This window comes from Tenrec ecaudatus, chromosome 14 (genome assembly GCF_050624435.1).
Source record: "Tenrec ecaudatus isolate mTenEca1 chromosome 14, mTenEca1.hap1, whole genome shotgun sequence".
In the NCBI taxonomy this organism is placed as follows: domain Eukaryota; kingdom Metazoa; phylum Chordata; class Mammalia; order Afrosoricida; family Tenrecidae; genus Tenrec; species Tenrec ecaudatus.
Genome location: NC_134543.1, coordinates 53948157 through 53968998, shown reverse-complemented (window position 1 = coordinate 53968998; position 20842 = coordinate 53948157). Strand labels below are relative to the sequence as shown.

At 44.5% G+C, this 20842-nt stretch overlaps 1 protein-coding gene across 1 annotated transcript in view; it reads left to right on the top strand.

The window, feature by feature from the left end:
- Window positions 1–6981: 6981 nt before the first annotated feature.
- FRMD6 (FERM domain containing 6) overlaps window positions 6982–20842 on the top strand; it is a 252187-nt gene continuing 238326 nt past the window's right edge. The window contains exon 1 of the mRNA XM_075530974.1: window positions 6982–7401. The gene's annotated coding sequence lies outside the window, so the exon portion shown is untranslated. The remainder of the gene's footprint in view (window positions 7402–20842) is intronic.

The window sequence follows — 20842 nt, the reverse complement described above, 5'->3', positions numbered from 1 at the left end:
TCTTCCCATCAGCAACATGGAATAACAATGATGCCTGTCTCACAGTGATGTTGTGAGGCTTAAATGAGTTGATACCAACTAAGTGCTTAGAATAGTGCGTGACAATGTAAATGGGGAGGGGGAGCAGTAGTAGTGGTGGTAGTGGTGGTGGGTCATGGTTTAGTAGTAGTTTTTACTCCTCAAAGATTATAAACGTTCATTGAATATAATGAAGGTACATACATTAGTCAGTAGATGGATTGTTCACCAACTTGCTAAGAGCGTAGCTGTGTTATTGCTAGTGGCCTTGAGTGGGCTCTAGGTTCATGGCGATCTTATACAGAACAGAACCACATGTTGCCTTCTGATCACTGGTCCATTGGAGCCCATTGTTGTGGCTATTGTGGGTATCTGGCTCGTTTTCCTCTTTGACCCTCTTGGCTGATGATGAAGTTATTCAGTCGAAGTCTCATCATCATTGTATCTGAAGAAGCATTTTGGTTGCATGTATATTTTTTCTAACACTGATTTGTTTGTTCTTCTGGTAGACTGTGGTATACTCAGCATTCTTCAATACCACCATAGTTTGAGCACATGAATCCTTTGTTCTTTTTTTGCACTATCAGACATTTTTATGCCTATTGCTATCTACTACTCATCGCTGTCAAGTTGATTTCAAATCACAATGACCCTAGAAGACGGAGCGGAACTGCCTCCAGGGGCCTCGGTGCTAAATATCTTTACCGAGGCAGATGGCTACGTCTCTCTCTCCTGGAGCCCATGGTGGGTTTGAATTGCAAAAGTTTTCATCAACAGTCAAACCCTTAAACTACTGCCCAACTAAGACTCTTTTGTACGCATATTAGATGAATGAAAAGACTGTGTCTTGGGTCAGGGGCAAACATCACCTTTATGGAGTAGTCAAAAGGTAATCCTTGTGAAACCACACATTTAATACAAAAATCATTGGAGAGTAAGATTCCCTCATGTTTATACACAGTTGTCATTTGATTGGGAGTAGTTTGGTGTCCAACCAGATATTTGGGAGTGGGGGATGGTAATCTATAAATGTTTAAAAATAGATAGGAGGGCATGTCACATTGGCTTATTACTCATACAATAATCACTGAATATACAAAATGCTGGGCAAAGCATATTCTTAAAGCTGCAGCCCGTGAGAGGTAACTGTACAACTTTGTGAAAATATAAACTGCAAAGGACACAGACCTCTCACTCAAGCCAATTTAGCATATGAGTTCCAAGTTAGGTTCCCTTCAACCAGGTTTTCTTTGATTGTTCAAGTTGGCTTTTATTCTAGTTCTTATGCCGAAGGGGAATTATATTCTAGGTTGAGAGCAGTAAGTGAACTCTCGCAGAAACACTTCTAGGTATCTGCCCAAACACTGAACCGCATTCGAGAGCTTTCTGGCAGGTGGCCCCTCCACATGTTTCCTGAAGCAGCCCGTTCCGCCAGTGCATCCACAACAGAGACTAGGGTTTGGGGAGAACAGGCCCCTTTGCTTTCCCGGAAACTTTCCCTAATGTGTGTTATGCTTTAGTTTGTTGGTTCAACTCATGTTTTTCCAATTGCATCTCCCCCCTCGCTATACCAGAAGGCAAGCAGTCTGGTGACAAGAACCTTAGCTCTTGCCATTTTACAAAGGGTTTGGAAGTCTCAGGGACTGAGGAATCGTGTCCGTCTAGGAAAGGAAACCATGGCTGGTCAGAGATGGCAATCTGACCGTGAATGTGGCTTGAAAGAGATACTGCCGACAATCGAATTATCTATGGCTTGAAAGAGATACTGCCGACAATCGAATTATCTAGCTTTTCTACTTTGGGCTCAAATCTAGATGTTCCCTTGACTTGTTTGCTGACCACTCAACATGTGAAGACTGGGGCTTATGTCATGGCCCATGGGCAGGATGCAGGCCTTCTAGCTGGAGCCGGCCCAGCACCTGGCGTCATGGAAACCACTGAAGCCACACCCACATTTGGCTAAAGTCCATGTCCTCCCTCCAGAGCACAGAGAGAGGCTGTTCAACTCATGTTTCTATAACCCCTTTGGGTTTTGCAGCAAAATGGACTGGAATGAGTGCTCTGGGGGCGTATGCATGGCCTCTTTCCACCAGAGTCAGAACTATGCCTGTACCTATCTAACTGCTTAGGGGGAACTACTGACAACCGTGAACTTCAGGGATGCTGCGAGAAGTCTCACACAGTGGAAGAATCCCCCTTAAGGGTTGCATTATTACTGGTGTAGTTGTTGGGTGCCATGGAGCCTCTCTGACTCATGGTGACCCTAGGTGCAACAGAAGGAAGTGCTGCTCAGTCCATGTCATCCTCACAAGCCTTGTTATGTTCAAGGCCATGATTGCAACCCCTGTGTCAATCCACCACCTTGGTGGTGCTTCCCCTTTTTCGCTGACCTTCGACTTTATTAAGCAAGATGCTTCCTTCCAGAGGCTGATCTCTCCTGATAACATGTCCAAAGTATGTGAGATGAAAGTGCACCATCCTCAATGTCAAGAGAAATTCTGGTTGTACTTCTGTGACCAGGTTTATTCATCTTCTGCCAGTCCTTAGTACTTTCCATATTCTTGGCCAGACTCATAATCCAAGTTCATCAATTCGTCTGTCTTTGTTATTCAACACCCAACTTGCACACGTATGTGAGGTGATCAAAAATACTGTGGTTTGAGTTAGGCACGCCTTAGTCCTCAAATGACACCCTTGCTCCACAACAAGAGGTCTTGTGTTTAAAAAAAAAAAGAAAATTACTAGCCAACCAGGGGAGTGTGAGCGATGCTGCAAATTCTCCTTCAGGACAGCCCTGAGCCTCCTGAGAAGGCACAATGAGCAGAGCTCATCTGCTTGAATTGAAAAAAATTATGGACAAGAAGTTATCATTGAAATTAAATGGTGGGGATTTGATCCCTTTATGAAACTTGTGATAGGTGAATATGTAATGGACAACAGATCAATGTTAGAATGGGGTAATACGAGGAAAAAGTATCAGTGTGTTATAAATCTTGGGATGAATAGCTCTGTTCATCATAACCACGTGTCCCCTCTCCAAAATGTTGTTTTTATTACAATGTAAAATGAGGATCTGTACAGTTTTCATATGAAATTATTTTGTTAAATAAACCTCTATAATTGTGAAAATGCTTCCCTTTTGGATGCTTGGAGTGAAGAATTCAAATATTAGCTTTTATTCTATCTTTTTCAATAATGAACTTTACCTGGTGCTTTTAGGTGTTGAATGATTCAAGAGATTTTTATACATTAAAATGGAAGAACCTTACAAAAATTTTAATTAAAACAAGACATTTGTGCAGCAGATTTATCCAATCCAATACAATATGTCATTTGAATTGACATATGCGTAATATGTCAATTATTATGGGAAATAAGGAGATCGATTGGGGAAAGGACTCTGCAGAGACATTCTATATTGGTTTGGTTGGTGTTTAATGTACCCAGTTGTGATAGTTTTCATATAGGGCTATTGTTTTTCTAACTATATAAAAAATCCTTTAGACGGATTAACTTTCCTGATGTCACAAGTCTGAGCAGAGAATTTTACCATTGGGAGAAAGGTACAGAATACACTCCAGTCGAGCAGAAGAATGGCTAAGACATGACAAGGCAGAGACTTCTCAACAATTGCTTCAAAAACTCAAGACCTCAAATTCTTCCTGAACTGTTCCTTTAAATGCTTAGGGGGAACTACTGACAACCGTGAACTTCAGGGGTGCTGCAGGAAGTCTCACAAAGTGGAAGAATTCCCCTTAAGGGTTGTATTATTACTGGTGTAGTTGTTGGGTGCCATGGAGCCTGCTCTGACTCACGGTGACCCTAGGTGCAACAGAAATTGAATGTGAGATACTCGGGAGCAATGTCACACTATTAAGTGTGAGATTTCAAGTCAGCAGCAGGAACAGACAGTCTCAGCTTTCTCTTAAGGAGTGGCTGATGGGTTAAATCTGCGGGCTTTGTGGTTTCAGTCCAATTTGTAACCTATGATACCACCAGGCCTCTGCTACATCTTGCTGCTATCTGAAAGGCTGGAGATCCAGGTCAATCACAGCCACCACACAAAAGGAAGGTCTGCCGAGCTACGGCTACTAACCAGCCACCGAGAATTCCTTGGTGTGCAGGTCTACAATCACACATAGGACCCCCATGAATTAGAATCAAGTTGACAGCAACTGGATAGGTAAACACATAGACATACACAGGTATTCCAACAAGTTATTGAAAAAAGAAATGAAAGGTCAATGGAATCCTTCCAAGAAGTTTTTGAAGCTCCTACATACCTGTTTGTGCTGCTCACTGTATTCTAACTCTTGGCACCCCCACAGGACAGAGTAGAAGTGCCCATAGGCTTCCTAAGGCTGTAAGTATTTCTGGAAACAAACTGCCACATTTTGCTCCTGTGGAATGGCTGCTGGGTTCGGATTATTATTTTTTGCTTAGCAACCAACCACATAACCACTGTGCCACTAGGATTCCTGTACACACACACACACACACACACCCCAAAACCCAAACTTGCTGCCAACTCCTAACAGCTCCATAGGTTTCTGAAGCTATGAATCTTTACAGCAGCAGAAAGCCTCAGGTTTCTTTCACTGAGATATGGATGGGCTTGAACTGCTGATATTACAATTAGCAGCCCAACACACGACCCACCACACCACCGTGGCCCCTGACACACACTGACACATACTCACACACACAGAAGTCATTTTTATCTCGACAAGGTATTGTTCTTAATCCAACAGCATTTGGATCATCTGGAGACGCGTTAGAATGAAGCTCCTCAGGCTTCACTGCAGACCTACTGCATCAGAAACTCAAGGTGTGGGGCCGTCACTGGGTTCTAGCATGAGGCCCAGGTTGCTCCGATGCACTCTCTGGCTTGAGAAGCACTGCTCCCGTGTGTAGAACACCTTGGTCGTTTTGCTAACAGACATCATGTCCTAGGGACTACTATGGATTTGTAATACTTTTATAATTTGCATATAACCTCAATCCATGCATTGCTGAATCAACTTGCAGGGCACACATCAACTACAGGCTTGGTCAACAATTTTACCTACATTCCCCCCCCACCCCCCATTTCATTGTGTTCATGTATGCTGCCTTTTTGCAAAATAAGAATTTTAAAGCCAACAAATGAGATGAGAATGTATTCAGCGTGCTCAGGAATACAGGAAAGAAGGTCTGCAAGACTGTGGACTAAGCCGGTGCTTTGATGTGCACCCAGATCCCTGCAGGGCCTTGTTGACATGCACAACTCAAGTGGAGCCTGCAGGCCTGCATCTCCAACCAGCCCCAGGCTGAGGCTGTGGGGGGGTTTGTAACTCACATTCTGAATGTCAAAGCACTAAAATGCTATCCATGGTTGTGTTTAGGAGGTCCGATGGGGGTGGAAAAGATCCACTGTACATTTCACACCTGTGCATTATATATATATATACACACACACATATGCATAGATTTATACACAAAGAATGGAATTTTAAGATGAAAGCTTGAGGAATTAAAAAAATCACACACAAGAATATGCCTAAATTATCCTCTCTCTCCTACTCAGGCTGAGCCTTTAACTTCAAAAGGAAATTTATTTATTGGCTCTATGAGTTCATGCGGTACACCAATGGCATGGTGATTACACGTTTGACTACGAAACCAGTCACCAGTCTCGAACCACCAAGAACTCCGTGAAAGAAAGAAGTCCCATGGTACCTAGGTCAGTGTGAATATTAAAGAATGAATGAATATTAAAATGAATATTAAAGAGCATTGGTTTTAATATAAAGGGCAATTGGAAAGAAAGAAAGAATGAACGAGTGAATGGATGAATGAATGAATGAATGAGTGAAAGAACAATTGGAAAGGACTGTCCTAGGGGCAAGTACCGGAATTGTAATTCAAAAGTCCTTAGGGGCTTTTTTTTTTTTTTTAGAAACCCAGAGAAAATGATGGCTTCAGTGGTGGCTGACTCTAGCCCCAAATGACATTGTTGGGAACGTGTTTCTTGCCCTCTCTTAGCTTGGCTTTCCCCTGGAAAGGCTTTATCTTAGGGAGCGTCTGCTTTCTTCAAGATGGTTAGCAGCAGCACTCGGCTCGGCTTTAATTAGTAGCCACACCAGGTGACGAAAACTTCTCAGCAAAAGTCTCAGGGTGACTATCGTGGGCAGAAACCCATCTCTAAACCACCCCCATGACTCTGATGGGTTGGGTTGGGGCAGATGTCCATTTCTGAAGAAGCCCGAGAGTGGTACCAACCCTTCCCCAACCACATCCGCTGAGATTCTGCTCCAAAGAACCAGGGTGGAATGGATGTGCACGTCAGAGATGGTGTTTGGTTATTGCAAAGATCTCCCAGTCTGGTCTTCTTGTTTTACTGATTGGGAGACCAGGCTAACTTCCTTATCTTAGATCACACCGGCAGTAGACCGTAGAGCCAGGAGTTCCCAGTATCTCCACTGTTGCTATGGCTTCTTTACTGTGTTATCTCCAGTGTCTTGGAAACTGGGAATGAATCAAACATGCAGATCCCATTACACTTGCCTTATCTTGCAATGTCTTCTTAAGCACTGTTCCGTGATCTCCAACTTAAAGAAGCCGTGATCATCCATCCATCATCTTTGACTCTCCTGCCTTGGCTGAACAGAGTACGAATATTACATTCCTTCGGTGACAGTAATCCTAGCTCCTCCTTTCCTCTTGGGAGGAACAAGCCAGAGCTTGACAAAGGATAACTGCTGATCTACTTGGAATAAGTTTGAGCCCTAACCTGGTGATTCCCTAAACCAAGTGAACACCCTATGGGCAGAGAGACCCAGACCAGCCTCTGCTCCTCTTCTGGGACATATTTTATGCTGAGAACTTGATTAATAGTCTAAAGCTGGGTCCTCCCTCTGGGCTGGCTTGTCGCCCTCCCAGTTTTCCCAGGCACAGCAATATCCCTGTGCACAAGTACAGGCATGCACCAGAAATCTGTAGGCTCACCCCAAAAGTATGCCTGCTGTTTGCAAAGGGGTAATGTAGCAATTACCTGTGAGTAATGCGGTGGCAGGTCTGCTATGAGAATTAAAGCTGAAATTAAAATTGAAGGAAGGGTGTTAGGTGAACAAACTTGTCTTGGGAACCTTCTCTTCTGCTTCCCCATCCCCCCAAGCTCAATCCCTTCCTCCCTCAACATCCTTCCTTGGGCACCTCACTCTGGAACTAAGCAAGAAGTGGGAATGCAAGCGAACTAGCTGGAAGTGAACTGTGTGCTGTCTGATAGCAACTGAGCGTTTTCTTTCCATGGGCCTAGCTCCAGGAGAGGCGGCTGAAGCGTACACCCTGGAGTCGGCCCCATTCTGAGAGGAACAGCCTGGTTCCCAGTGGCTCCAGCAGCGGGTAAGAAAATTGACTTATTGATTGTGTTTGCTCTTCCTGATATTTAATTTGAAGGCACATTTCATGTTACATGTCAGTGTGTTTGACTCAACAGAATCACCAAAAGGATTGAATAATATGCTTTCTGTCTGTGAATCAGTCCAGACTGACTAGAAAATGGATTCTGCCGATAGAACTAAGCTGTCTCATGATTTTTTTTAAGGGAAAGCGGGAATGTCTTGGTTTGTCCAATGTAACAGTCATTGCAGGCAGTGCCTGGAAGAAACACACATATTGAATCAGACCGTGCCTGGGGTCTCTGGGTTTCCACTTAGCGTGTGCATGTTTACATCAGTGTGTGTCCCAGATGTCAGGCACACAATCACCTTTGTTAAGAACACTAACGATGATCCAACCAGAAAAAAGGCCCCTTTGGATGTATGTTTTCCTTCTGAGTTTTCGGAGATCCAACAATTGACTTCTTTTACCCCTGTACGTTTTCTAAAAGGAAGTCTTTAGGAGTCTGAGAAATGTTGACTGAATGCCAATTATATTCATCTCAGTTGCATGCTCATTCTGGGGTCAGCAGCCAAAGGAGACATTTATGTATTTGGGGGTCATGCACTTCTTTTATAAGGGTTATGACTTAGTAAAATGAGACAAGAGACTATAAAGCGGATACGATGAGCTGCTACAGAATTTTTCATAACCAGCTCCCAAGTGCTGTAGAAATGAAATATGCTGCATGTGTGATAGAAGGAAGCAATAAAGGGACTATGGAGAAAGAACAAAATGGAGCTTTATGAGACGTCTTAGTTCTGCGTTTGAAAAACAAGCTCCGTTTGAGTCAGCAACCAGCAACTTACTTCTCTGAGAAAATATTTGTGAGATTTATCATTATATCACTTAGTAAAAATGAGCAAAGATTGAGGTTATCTGTTGTTGTGTGTGTGTGTGAGGGAGAAGAGCCGGGTTATTTTACAGTGCGGGGTGGATTTCTTAAACAGATGACGTACTTCTGAACATGCACCATCCTCACAGCTGTTGCCGTGACTTGGCCCCTCATTGCCGCCGCCATGGTGTCAGTCATGTCCTTCTTTTTCGCTGACCCTCTACTTCAGCGAGGATGAGAGCCTTTTCCTGGGACCGGTCCCCCTGATAACAAGCCCAAACGATGCGGCCCAAACTCTTGCCGCCCTCGCTTCCCAGGGACATTCTGGCTGTACAGCTTTAAAGCATATTTGTTTGTTCCTCCAGCGCAGTGGTTCTCAACCTTCCTCCTGCCGCGACCCTTTAATCCAGTTCCTCATGTGGTGACCCCCAACCGTAAAATTATGTTCATTACAATTCCATAACTGTCATTTTGCTACTGTTATGAATCCATATGTAAATATCTGATATGCAGGATGCATTTTCATTGTAACAAATGGAACATAATTAAGGCATAGTGATTAATCACAAAACAATATGCAATTATATATTATGAAATATTTATGTTTTCCGATGGTCTTAGGCAATCTCTGTGAAAGGGTCGATTGACCCCCCCAAAGGGGTCGTGACCCACAGGTTGCGAACTGCTGCTCTAGAAGAATATGGCCCATACTCTTCTCAGGCATTGATTGCTTAGTCTTCCTTGTTTGCCGTCTGGTTTTTGTGTGCAGATGAGTCAATTGGAACTGCCATGGCTTGGGGGAGACAGACCAGTCCTCAGCATGGTTCCTTTGCCTTGTCACGCTTTAACGAGGGCTTTTGCAGAAGATTTGTGATTGCATTATTTTTGATTTCTTGACTGCTGCTTCTGAGACTGTTGGTTACAGACCCAAGTAAAAGGTCAACATTTCCTCTCTCTTGTTGCTTTTTAGTCCACTTGTGAGCATTTCTGTTTTCAAAGAGCTTCATGTCATCTTTGCTTTCAGCAAGCAGTTTTGTGTCATCTGAGAATCTCGGGTGATGAATGATCCATCTTTCAATCCTAATCCAGCCTTCTCCTTCAAATAGTCCAGTCTTTCTCTGGATGATTTTTTTCCCGGCATACCAACTGAATAAGGGTGGAGAGAGGATACAACCCTGCACACACTTTTTCAGATTTTAAACCCTCTTGTTCTGTTGCAAACGTGACCTCTTGGTCCCTGTGTAGGTTTCACATGAGCACAGCCAAGCGTTTTGGAAATTTCACTTCTCAGTGTTATCTAGAATTGTTTAAATGAGCCACAGAGTCCAAGGCTTGTACATAGTCAATAAAGCACAGATAAAGATCTTTCTGGTATTCTCGACTTCCAGCCAAGATCCATATCACAATGATAGTCTTCATGCCACATGCTCTTTTGAGTCTCAATTGAATTTCTGGCAGTTCTTTGTCAAGGTATTGCTGCAACTGTTGTGAAATACTCCAGCAAAGCTTTACTTGTGTGAGGTTTTAATGATGTTGTCCAACAATTTTGGCATTCTCTTGAATCATATTTCCTCCGAATAGGCACAAATATGGATCTCTTTCATTCAGGTGGCCAGCTTTTAACTTTCTCAGCATGGACAAAGTGAATGCTTCCAGTAATTGTATCTACTTGTTAAAACATCCCACATGGCATTCCTTCAATTCCCGAAGCCTTGCTTTTTGCAAATGCCTTCAATTCAGCTTATACTTCTTCCTTCAATGCCATTGGTTCTTACCATTGGCCACTTCCTGAAGTAAGCACCGATCGATGACTTGTATTTCCTGCATCTTCCGCTGATGATTCGTGCATCATTCACTATCTTGCCCATGCTGCCACCAACCACAGGCTTGACGTTCCAGATTGAGAAGAGCCCAGTGTGGCGCTTTCTGTCTTGTACCGCCATATGTGTGGATTTCATTATAATACTTCTTTCTCTGCTCAAAATACCCTTTGAAATGTTTCTGCTCTGCAGGTTTATGTCATTGTTTGTTTCCTTTTGCTTCAGTTGGTTTACAGTCAAGAGCCAGCTTCAGAGCATCTTTCCCCCCTCTCCTACTCATAGCCTTTTGCTTTCTTTATCATGTTGTCCTTGATGTTCTCCTACAGCTTATCCGGTCTATGACAAGCAGTGTGCAATGCTGGGCTCTAAATTCCAGTATTACTCAAGGTGTTGCTTTCCCGCTCTTGGGCTTGTTTTTGTTTCCTTCACCTTCTACTTGAACTTGCTTGTGAGCAGTTCACCAACTGCAGTCTGACTGCAGTCAGTCCTAGCCTTGTTCTGACGGATGACAATGAGCTTTTCTGACATCTCTTACCATGGTGTAGTCTGTATAGTGTGTATTCCATATGGCGAGGTCCATGACTGTAGACACTTCATATTGATGAAAAAGGTGTTTGCAAAGAATATGTCGTTCATATTGCAAATTTCACTCATGTTGCTTCTGTCACTCAGGTCACATTTTCCAGCTCCCGATCCTTCTTTGTTTACAACTCTTGTTTTCCACTCGCCAGACACTATCCAGGCATCATGTTTGATCCCTTTCAACCTGCAAACTACCCTATATGAATGCTACCAACTGCGAGATAATCCAAGTTTTAAGCAAATCGCTCTGATGAGACAGAAATCCTCACAATTATACCAGGAGGCAACAACATGACCCATGGAGAAAAGTTTGAACGTGTCAAGGATTTTGTCCGGCTTGGCCCCACAGTCAATGCTCATCGAAGCAGCAGCTAAAAGATCAACAGATGTGTTGCATTGGGTAAATCTGCTGCACAAAGCCTCTTTAAATATTGAAGAGCAAGAATGTTACTTTGAGGACTAAGATGGGCCTCACCCAAGCCATGGTATTTTCTCATATGCATGTGAAAGTCGGACATTGGATAAGAAAGGCCAAAGAAAATCGATGTGTTTGATTTGTGGCATTGGCAGAGAATCTTGACAGTACCCTGGACTGCTAAAGAACAAACAAATCTGTCTCGGAAGAAGGGTGGCCATCATGCTCCTTAGAAGCAAGACTGCTGAGACTTTGTCCCACGTGCTTTGGCCGTGTGTTAAAAGATATCAGGCCCTGGAGAAGGACATCATGCTTGGTAAAGCAGAGGGGCAGCAAAAGGGAGGAAGTCACGCAAGGAGATGGACTGACACAGTGGCTGCAACAATGGGCTGAAGCATAAGAACAATCGTGAGGATGGCGTGGGACTGGGCAGTGTTTTGTTCTGTTGTGCAGAGGGTTGTTATGGATCAGAACTGACTCGATGGCACCTAACAGCACAGGTGGCCTCTTTATGTGAACTGCTTCTGTGTCCAATGGCCAGAAAGGTATATTTTCTTAAATCACGTGTCTTATTCAATCACAGCCTAGGGAAATTTGTTAATATACATATTGTTTGTTAATATACCATATCTCCCAAGTTTCCTTCCAAGGAACCCCTCTGAGACCAAGGCACGGTAGGAGAGCTGCTACACGATGGTGAACTCCAAGTTCTTTGGGGACAATGAAGCTACAGGCTTTTACTGAGAACTTGGACTTGAACCATGTAGGTGCTGAGGCAGGGCTAAGCCTCTCCTCTGCCTGCTGCCTCCCCTACTCCCTGCTGAGGTCGCTTACCTTGTGGAGGACTCTGTTTGGGTGTCTCCTAGGGGACTTCCTATTTTGCTCTATATCAGATGTGAGTGGCCCCAGACTCTGAGCAAATATTTATTGAAGCTCCTTACACAACGGCTCTGAGGTCAGGAGAGGAGGACCCGCCTCCTGATGTTCTCCTACAGCTTATCCAGTCTATGACAATCAGTGTGCCATGCATCAAATCTCTCCTGAAGCTGGGCTCTCCATTCCACTAGGGTCTTGCTTTCCCGCTCTTGGGCTTGTTTGAGTTTCCTTCACCTTCTGCTTGAACTTGCTAATGAGCAATTGGTGGTCTGACTGCAGTCAGTCCTAGCCTTGTTCTGACGGATGATAATGAGCTTTTCTGACATCTCTTACCGTGGTGTAGTCTGTATGATTTCTGTGTATTCCTTACGGCGAGGTCCACCGTGGTACACACCATTTAGATTGATGAAAAGGTGTTTATAAAGAATAAGTCATAGTTTTGCAAATTTCTTTCATGCCGTTCCTATAACTCAGCGCCCTCCTCTCCCGACCTTAGAGCCTATCGCCTGAGCCTGTCTGAGGTAGATCCAAAGCCAATTCGTCCCCAGCACAAGCTCTTCCGTTGACTTCTTCCCTACGGTTGGTTCTTCTCTTGGTTGCTGTAAATAACACTGATCCCCACTATGTGAGTGTGTCATTGATGGTCCCTTGGCGCTCATGTCTCCAAGTTCTGGTGAAAAATACTACCATGGTTAAAAGGACAAGACGGAGGAAGAAATGAGCATAGCAATTGTAATAGGAGCTAACAGGCTGAGTCAGGCATAGTACTGAAAACATGCGTACATTGTCTCAGCTCTTCTTTACGACCACTCCATGGGGTAGAGATGGCCAATACGCCTATTTTACAGACAAGGAAATGTGGTCACTTACTCACCGCTGGGTGATTCCAACCTAAGGCGGGCTGACTCTGTCATGTTCAATCACAGCCTTTGATAAGGACAACAATCAAGGCAGCTCAAACATTGGTCAAGAAAAGAGACTCAGCCATGGGAGGAGGATGCCCAGGCAGCCACCTTCTAGCCCGCTTGGCTCCCTCCAGAAAGCTTTGCCAGAGACCACCAGAGAGACCAAAGACCTTGCCCTGCTGTCTGTGCATTCTCTCTATAAGTGGTCTGTCCTGCCTCCTTTGAGGTCTGGCAGCCACCATTTATCTTCGTCTTTGTTTACAAGCAAGGGCCATGTATCCTGTTCTTTCCTTGCTATTTCAGGCTGGCTTTAATTCCAAGGAGCATGTGTTCTCTTCCACTGTGCTGTAGGCTTTAAAGACAGACCCCAGAGTCATGAGGAGGTCAGTGAATGCTCCAATCTATTATTTTCCCTTCCTTGGCTTTCTGCTAGTAGATTCTCTAGAAACGACCTACAACCGAGGGGAGTTTTCTCTTAGGGATGGCCTCTCTCGCTCTCTTTCTCCAGGCTGGGGTTCCACAGATCATCTGTCACATCATAAGGTTTATTTCCAAGATGTACTCTCACCTCTGGAACCCTGTCTTGTTTTCAACCGATAGACAAATCCTAGGTAACGTAGTTCTTATCACACATGACCAGGGATACTGAGCATGGGCCAAGATCTATCTCTTTGGTATCAAGACTATTGATGACCTTTTGGTTAACTTGAGCCCCTTAGCAGCTCTCAATACCCTTAGAGTTCTTAGAACTTCTTGGTATTGTGTCTAGACAAAGGATCAGTGAAATGTCACCTTTTAAAAAACGTTTGCCTTTAAATTACGGATTTTCATTCCAGAGAATTTTCCTTGTTCTGTGCTTTGTCTTAAGAGAGTGGAAGAGTTGGAGGTTCAGGAAATAAAATGGCATGGGACGAATATGAATTGAGCACCTATTTTATACTTGGCTAGCCTCTTTATATAAGATACGACATTTAATCCTGACAGAACCTGGTATGGCAAAATGGCCCATTGTACTGTTGAAGAAGCTGAAGTTGAGATGAAGTGATGCATGTGTTAGAGGCAGAAACAAGCATGCGTCAGAATTCAAAGCCCTGGCTGTGTTCCTTATTTCACGTTCCCTCCACCATGGTGCCTTGCTGATAAAGCCCTTCCAGTGGACCAGGTGTGTTCGGCAGTCCGTCGCATTTAATCTTCACAGTCTTAGGATAGGGTTCTGTTAAACTGAGACTAATAGGTTTCAGTGCTTGGCCAAATGGAAATCAACTCCTGTTAAGGTTTGATAATTTCCCACTCTATTAGTCTGGGTACTTCAGAGAAACAAATCCACAGAAACGCATGTATAAGAGAGAGTTTTATATAAAGGTTAAGTGCTCATCAAGAAAGCATCCCAACCCAGTGCTGCCAAGCCTACATTAACCCATATGTCAAACACCAATCCACAAAGTCCTCTTCCATCTCACAAAACAGACGAAATGATGCCGACGGCAGGAGGAAAGCTGAGTCAGTGAATGTGTAACGATCTCAGCACTGGCAGGGGTCTCCACACGGCTGCTCCAGCACCTAGGGCTGCATCAGGGTAGGTCCATGTGGCTTCTCCTTGGGGATGTCTTGCAGGAAGTCAGTCTTGCAAACTGATGTAGGGAACTGCTAAGGCAGCTGCACCCTGGTGCGACCATCACAAAGCAAGAGACCGGAGAACTGGAAAGGCGAGGCTCACTGAGCCATTAATCCCTCTGCCCTTCAATGAAACCCACATATGTTTATCAGCCAGGTTGGCACAATAAACTAACTACCTCACCCACTCATCTCAATTAGAGTTGACTTTCTGAGACAATGGAGTCTAAATTTAACCTCTGGAATTCTAACACATAGCAATCGACTTGAATCAATTAGATTTTCCGGACCTTGATCTTAGCTTTACATGTTCACTCTGTGTGCTTGCCTTTGTCCCTCTTTAGTTTTCACATAGCTTTATTTGCCAGGCACAGGTCTGTGCCAATGGGATGACATATGAGGGGGTGTCATGCAGTTTGTAGGAACTTGTCCATTGCCTTTGTATCCCATGGACATTTTGACAGCCTCTCATATTTGTCATTTATAAAGCAGATACAGATGTCTCTCTTGTTACTGATCATATCAGACCTTATGTTGCCAATTAGTATTATTATTACCATCATCATTGTTATTGAGGAGTTGAGATGGTTCTAAGCATATACTTTTTTTTCAGCTTCTCTTTTGGAGGATTATAGTCTCCAAGAAGGCGGTCACTAAATGAAACTGCCTGACAAACGTTAGAGCTCAGAACAAACTGCTAGGTTGCATTCTGCAAAAGGTTCACCTCGTGACCAACCATGGTCACAGGTGCTTGTTTCCCTAAGTGTTCACCTGGCCCACTCTTTATGGAGCAAAATTCATCTACAGCTCTCCTCTCCAGAGCTGCAGATCTTAAAGCATCTTTCTCCCCATACTGTGTCTCTAACTGAGGACTGCCCTGGAGCCAGCTCACAACAATTGCCTCCACTAGACTACGGGAAGCCTGAAATGTCATGTTCCAGACCCCCCTGAAGTTGGAAAGGGGAAGGAGTAGTAGGACAGCAATGGACACGTTAGGACAATGGACAGTTTGGGAGCATGTCCTACCCATGTAGAAGAGCAGTGGAGGATGAGGGACAGTTAGCCCCTTTGGAGTTCAAAAACACAGAGTCGAGTATGAAACATATTTATTCATTATTGGCTCTGGAGTGGCCAGGATCTGAGTGATCCCTCCTTTGTGTTACCCTATGTTGTCTCCTGCCTCGTTGCATCCAGTGCCGTCTTTGTGGCCAGTAGAATTCAGCTGAAGTGGTATGATGGCATGTCTCATATTGGCTCTAAAAGACCTATCTTGGACAATTTTCTTCTTCTGTTTCATCCATCTTTCTCCACTTCTTAGACCACTCAATCTAGGAGATGTCAGCTCAGGTACATGTGATGAAGGACATGACGGGGCAGTGTACCAACTGCAGTAGAAACCAAAGCCCCACCTCTGCCAGTGAACATTTTGTTTCTTATTGAAATGTGTCTAGATGATATCAGTGGCCCCAAAACATGGTGACATAAAAACACAGTTCTTTGGGGTGACTGGGAAGTTAGTTCTTTGCTAGCTTTTCCTGAATTTACTCTTGTGGCTGCAGTCAACTTTGGGTTCAAAGGACCTCAGATAGGAAGAGTGGAGACAAGGGGGGCAGAGAATCTCTCTGTTCGATCAGCGACTTTGTCACAGCAGTGTGTTCTCAGGGAACCAAGACATTGAAGGGGGATAGATGTAAGCTTCCTGAGAACTAAGCTTGGAAGTTGCACAATATCACTTCTACCACATTCTGTTTGGTAAAGCAAGTAAACAGACTCAAGTGATGGGGAAATAACTTACCTCTTAATGAGAGGATTTGCAGAGACTCTCTGGTCATTTGAAATTCACTAAGTCCACCCTTGGTTCACAAATATTTATATTTCTCCTTCATACAAAATATGCTCATCCTTCCTAAACCTTGCAAAACTCCATCCAATCATTGCCTTAATCCTTGAGTCCCAGATCCTGTGATCTTCAATTGGTCCAGACAATGATTAGGCTGTTGACGTATAGCGAGCCCCCCTTCATTCAGAAATGGCATTTGCTTCCCAGTTCATCAAAGCCCCACATCTGTTCCTTTCCTCTAAATTAAACTACACAGCCAATGTACAGTGATTCTCTGGGCTGGCTAGACACTTTTGTTTGTTTGTTTGTTAGTTTGGTGTTATCTGACATGTTCATATAGCTACTTTCAATAGAAAGGTCAAATGGGAGGTTGTTGTCCATTGTGACAGCTGGATCTCTCTCTCCATGTGTTTTTCATTTTCAAGTTGGCTAGAATTTCTCATATGAGGCAATTTCTGTGGAAAAGTTCTATGATTATAATAGAATAGCTAATTTTCAATTAAAAACAAATACAAGTTAGCTGCTATTTATCTAGAGCTTGTTATGTATGTGTCAATGATTATCCTAAAAGTATGAACTGTTGCCTATAGTAATCCTCAAAACAGTGTTTTTAACAGATGAGGAAACTGAGGCACAGAGAAACCGATTAACTACACAACATCAACAGCTAATAAAATGGTGGGACCAGGGCCTGAGCGGGCCAGGACCTCTCTGAAAGCTGGTCTGGCACTACAGCTGCCTACCCACTGACAAGACAGGAGAGGTGACAGAAATAGAGGGAAAATGAGAGTTGGACTTGAGAAGAAAGCAAGATATCTGATTTACTTAGTGCTGCTATAGCAGAAACACCACAGGTAGATGACTTCAACAACAGATATTTATTCTCTCCACTTAGAAAGCGAGACGTCTAAATAGAGGCTGCCAGCTCTAGGGAAAGCGTTCTCCCTGGCGGCAGGTCCTCGTTGTCAATACTCCCCTGTGTCTAGGAGCTTCTCAGCACAGGGATCCTGGATTGAAGGGATGCGCTCTGCTCCCTGATCATCTTTCGTCTTTGACTCTAGACAACCCACATGCTGGTGGTAAAAGGTCCTTCTTTCACTACTCGGCTCCTCCTCCCCCACCTCTTCCTCCTCCTCCTCCTCGTCTTCTTCTTCTAATTTATTCTTTCGTTCTTTGTCAGGTTGTAAAGGGCAGCGATCCAGGCTCCAGCTACAGTCCTCCTGCTGTACTGGCAGGACCGGCACAGACCGACACTATTAGCAGGACCCAGTCTGCCCTGGGTAGTGGCTACATGTTTGCCAGCAAATCAGAAGGTCATAGAGGCACATCTGCCATCTGCTCCTTGGGAACAAGATGCTGCTGCTCTTGTAAAGGTTTATGGGCCAGGAAACCCAAAGGAGAAGTTCTTTTCTGTGCTCCTGGGTTGTTATGAGTCAGAATTAACGCAATGGTAGTGGGTCTAATCCTGTCTGATTAGTATAAAGAATTGCTCATTCGCAAATAGGATCATAACCACACGCACAGAGACTAGGATTCCCAACATATCACAAGAGGGATGATAACCTGCTTACAAAATGTAGGACCATGAGACAATACGTGAAAGACGAAGCTTTCTACTCCCAGACAGCGTGCCAGCTTCAGAAATGCGCAGGGCCAGTTCCAGCCTGTCCCATAAGGTCACTCTGCCTCAGATGGACTCAATGGCCGTGCGTTTGGTTCAAGGTCATGCTGGGAATCCTGGCCTAGACAAGTTGACGCACGTTTTGGAGTGATGCAATTTAATCTGTGACACGGGGTAGCATTCCACATATTGCAAATCATCATCATCATCATTGCTGTCAAGTCAATTTCATCACAGAGAGATCCAGAGGACAGGGTGAAGCTGCTTCAGAGGGCTTCAGAAGTTTCTTTATGGAAGTAAATGGCCTCATCTGGGCTCTCCAGAGGAGACAGTAGGTTTGATCTGCTGACCTTATGATTAGCAGCCCAGCACAACCCATACCATCGCCTAGACTCTTCTCCACATGAAAGTATGTTGGGGTTTTTTGTTTTGCTTTGTTTTAGGCTTTCAATCCTTTTGAGTTTCTTCATAAACTATTCTTCTAGGACCTTGACTATTTTCTGGGACCAGCTCTCCCAGACAAATTAAGGGAAGCATGTTTCCCTAGACTATCCAGCTTGACTTTCTCATCTGAACTGAGTTTACAAAATGGAATTTCCTCTATGCTGTAGATATCTTGGCTGGAGGCCCTGAGTCCTTGCCGGAGAGTGTCTGGTACCTCAGAAGACTCCAGTGGGGCTTTCTGTCACCATGGTGGAGAACAAGCAGGTCCTTAGCGAAGATTGTCACCCTGGTTTTGATTTGTGACATGTGAAGGGGCCGGGCTTCCCAGATGAGAAGAGGAAGCACCTCACACTCACAACTGAGTGTGTTGAAATCTTCCCAAACGTTGCTGCAGTTGTACTTTGAGGGGCTTTTGTAGGTAAACATTTTGGGAAGTGTTGAAGGGCTAAGCTTAGATGAAGCACAGTGGAACCTGTGCGAGTCATAACTCAGCAGGACTTTCCTTGCTTATTCTTGACCAGGAAAATTTCCCACATTTGTTGGGGTATAGTTTTACCACTTTTGGGTAAAACTCATTTTGTTAGAAAATATGTGAGTTTTTCTCCTCTGACAGATTTCCACCTTACTATGGATTCCAACATTTGCAGATTCCTGGGGGCTAATGTGTAAGTAGGGATGATTCAGTAATAGAACCCTTGCTTTCCATGTTGGAGGCTCGGGTTCGAATCCTCGCCAAGAGACATCCTGCACACCCACTAGCCTGCTCTCAGGAGGTGTGCGGGTTTCCATGGAACTTCAAGGCTTAAGATGCTCTAGGAAGAAAGGCCTGTTACCTACTTCCAACAAAAAGCCAATGAAAACTCTGTGAATCGCAATGGCCCGATCCCCAACCGACCAGGAGGATCACACAGGAGCAGACAGGGTTTGCCATTGCTGTGCATGGGTCAGCTTGCCTCTTGAGCCACCTTGACCGCAGCTGACAGCAACCAAGTACAGTACTGTACACCTGAAGAGAACGGTTGTGAATGAAGCAAGATCTGTGCCGCTCGATTCTTTTTTTTGGGGGGGGGTAGTTTGCTTTTGGGGACACAGAAAGGCCTGGGTAATTAGTGTGTTGTTCATGAACAGAGGATGGGGATTGAAGAGGTCAAAAAAGCAGGGAGGCCATAGAAGATGGGCCTAAAATAGCAGTGTGGGGGCCACACACATGCCTTGGGAGCCCCCGATTGGGAGCTCCAACAGTCAGGGTGAACCGAGTGGGTTCAAAGTTAATTTTCAGTGCACTGTCAACAGTCTCGAAAGTGTGGAGCTAAATTAGGAAGTAGGTTTGACGTTGGACACCCAAGGGATTCTCACTCTAAAGACTCATAAGAAACCTGCCCATTTATCAGGTGGCTTGTCATGAAAGAAACGGATGCTTCTCTTCCCTCCTGCATCGTGGAAGGCATCTCCTCTGCCCAGAATCTCAAATAAGATGGGCTTAGATCATGGTATATACGGAAGATAAGACTGGCAACAGAAGTTCATATTATCTTCCCCCTCTGCCTCCTTCTGGTTTTGCTGGCTCATGTGGGGTGCTTGTGTCACTCCGAATAAATTCTTGTTGGACATTTCTAGGACAGAACAACCTAAGGGATCCCTTATGATTTATCCCGGGCCATTTCCACACTTGTCAGACGCTGCGTTCCCCACTATCAGTTTCAAGACCCAACTCATAGCATTAGAGTACTGTGTTCCCTTTCTGTACCTCAGATCCACGTTCTGGTTGGCGGTAATTATATTCCTGTTGTAAAATGCCGACCAATAAAGTGACATTTAGCTTGGAACCAAGTGCTACTTTTAATTAGATCAACTCCTTTCCGGTCAAGTCTGTCCTACTAAAATTATAGAGCTTTCATTCATCCGTCTGTTGATGTGGAGCCTCCCTTGCAGGCTCCTCCCTGGGGCCCCGCACGAAGGCAGGTGCCGGCTTGCTGAGTGCTGTTTGATTATCTGGGCCCAGCAGTCCAATGCAGAACCACGACACCACCAGGACTCCCACGAGAAGAGCACACAGGATCCAAAGAATGCCCACCTTTTAAGCAGGTCCGAGTAAGATGATCCTGCTCTAGAGACAGCTGGGATGCCAGCTACGGAGAAATAAACCTGATGCTCGCGCACGTTTCCATTGCAGCTTGACTCTCAGAAGCACGTGACTCTTCTAGAAAGATTTATGAGGTTACTGAAGGGAACAAAGTGGGCCGGAATTACTTTGATTTGATTTACAATGTTTCTATTTAAATACAGACAGCAGTTACCAGTGTTTGGATTGAGCCGTTCATATCATAGCTGAGACACCACCAGCCAATGGCCTGGAGCCACACCCTTGTCCCGCCCCAGGGCAGTTGAAACCTGGCTTCCGGGAGCAGGTCTCAGGTTATAGCGTGCCTGTTGCTTTAAGGCAGAAGTGAGTT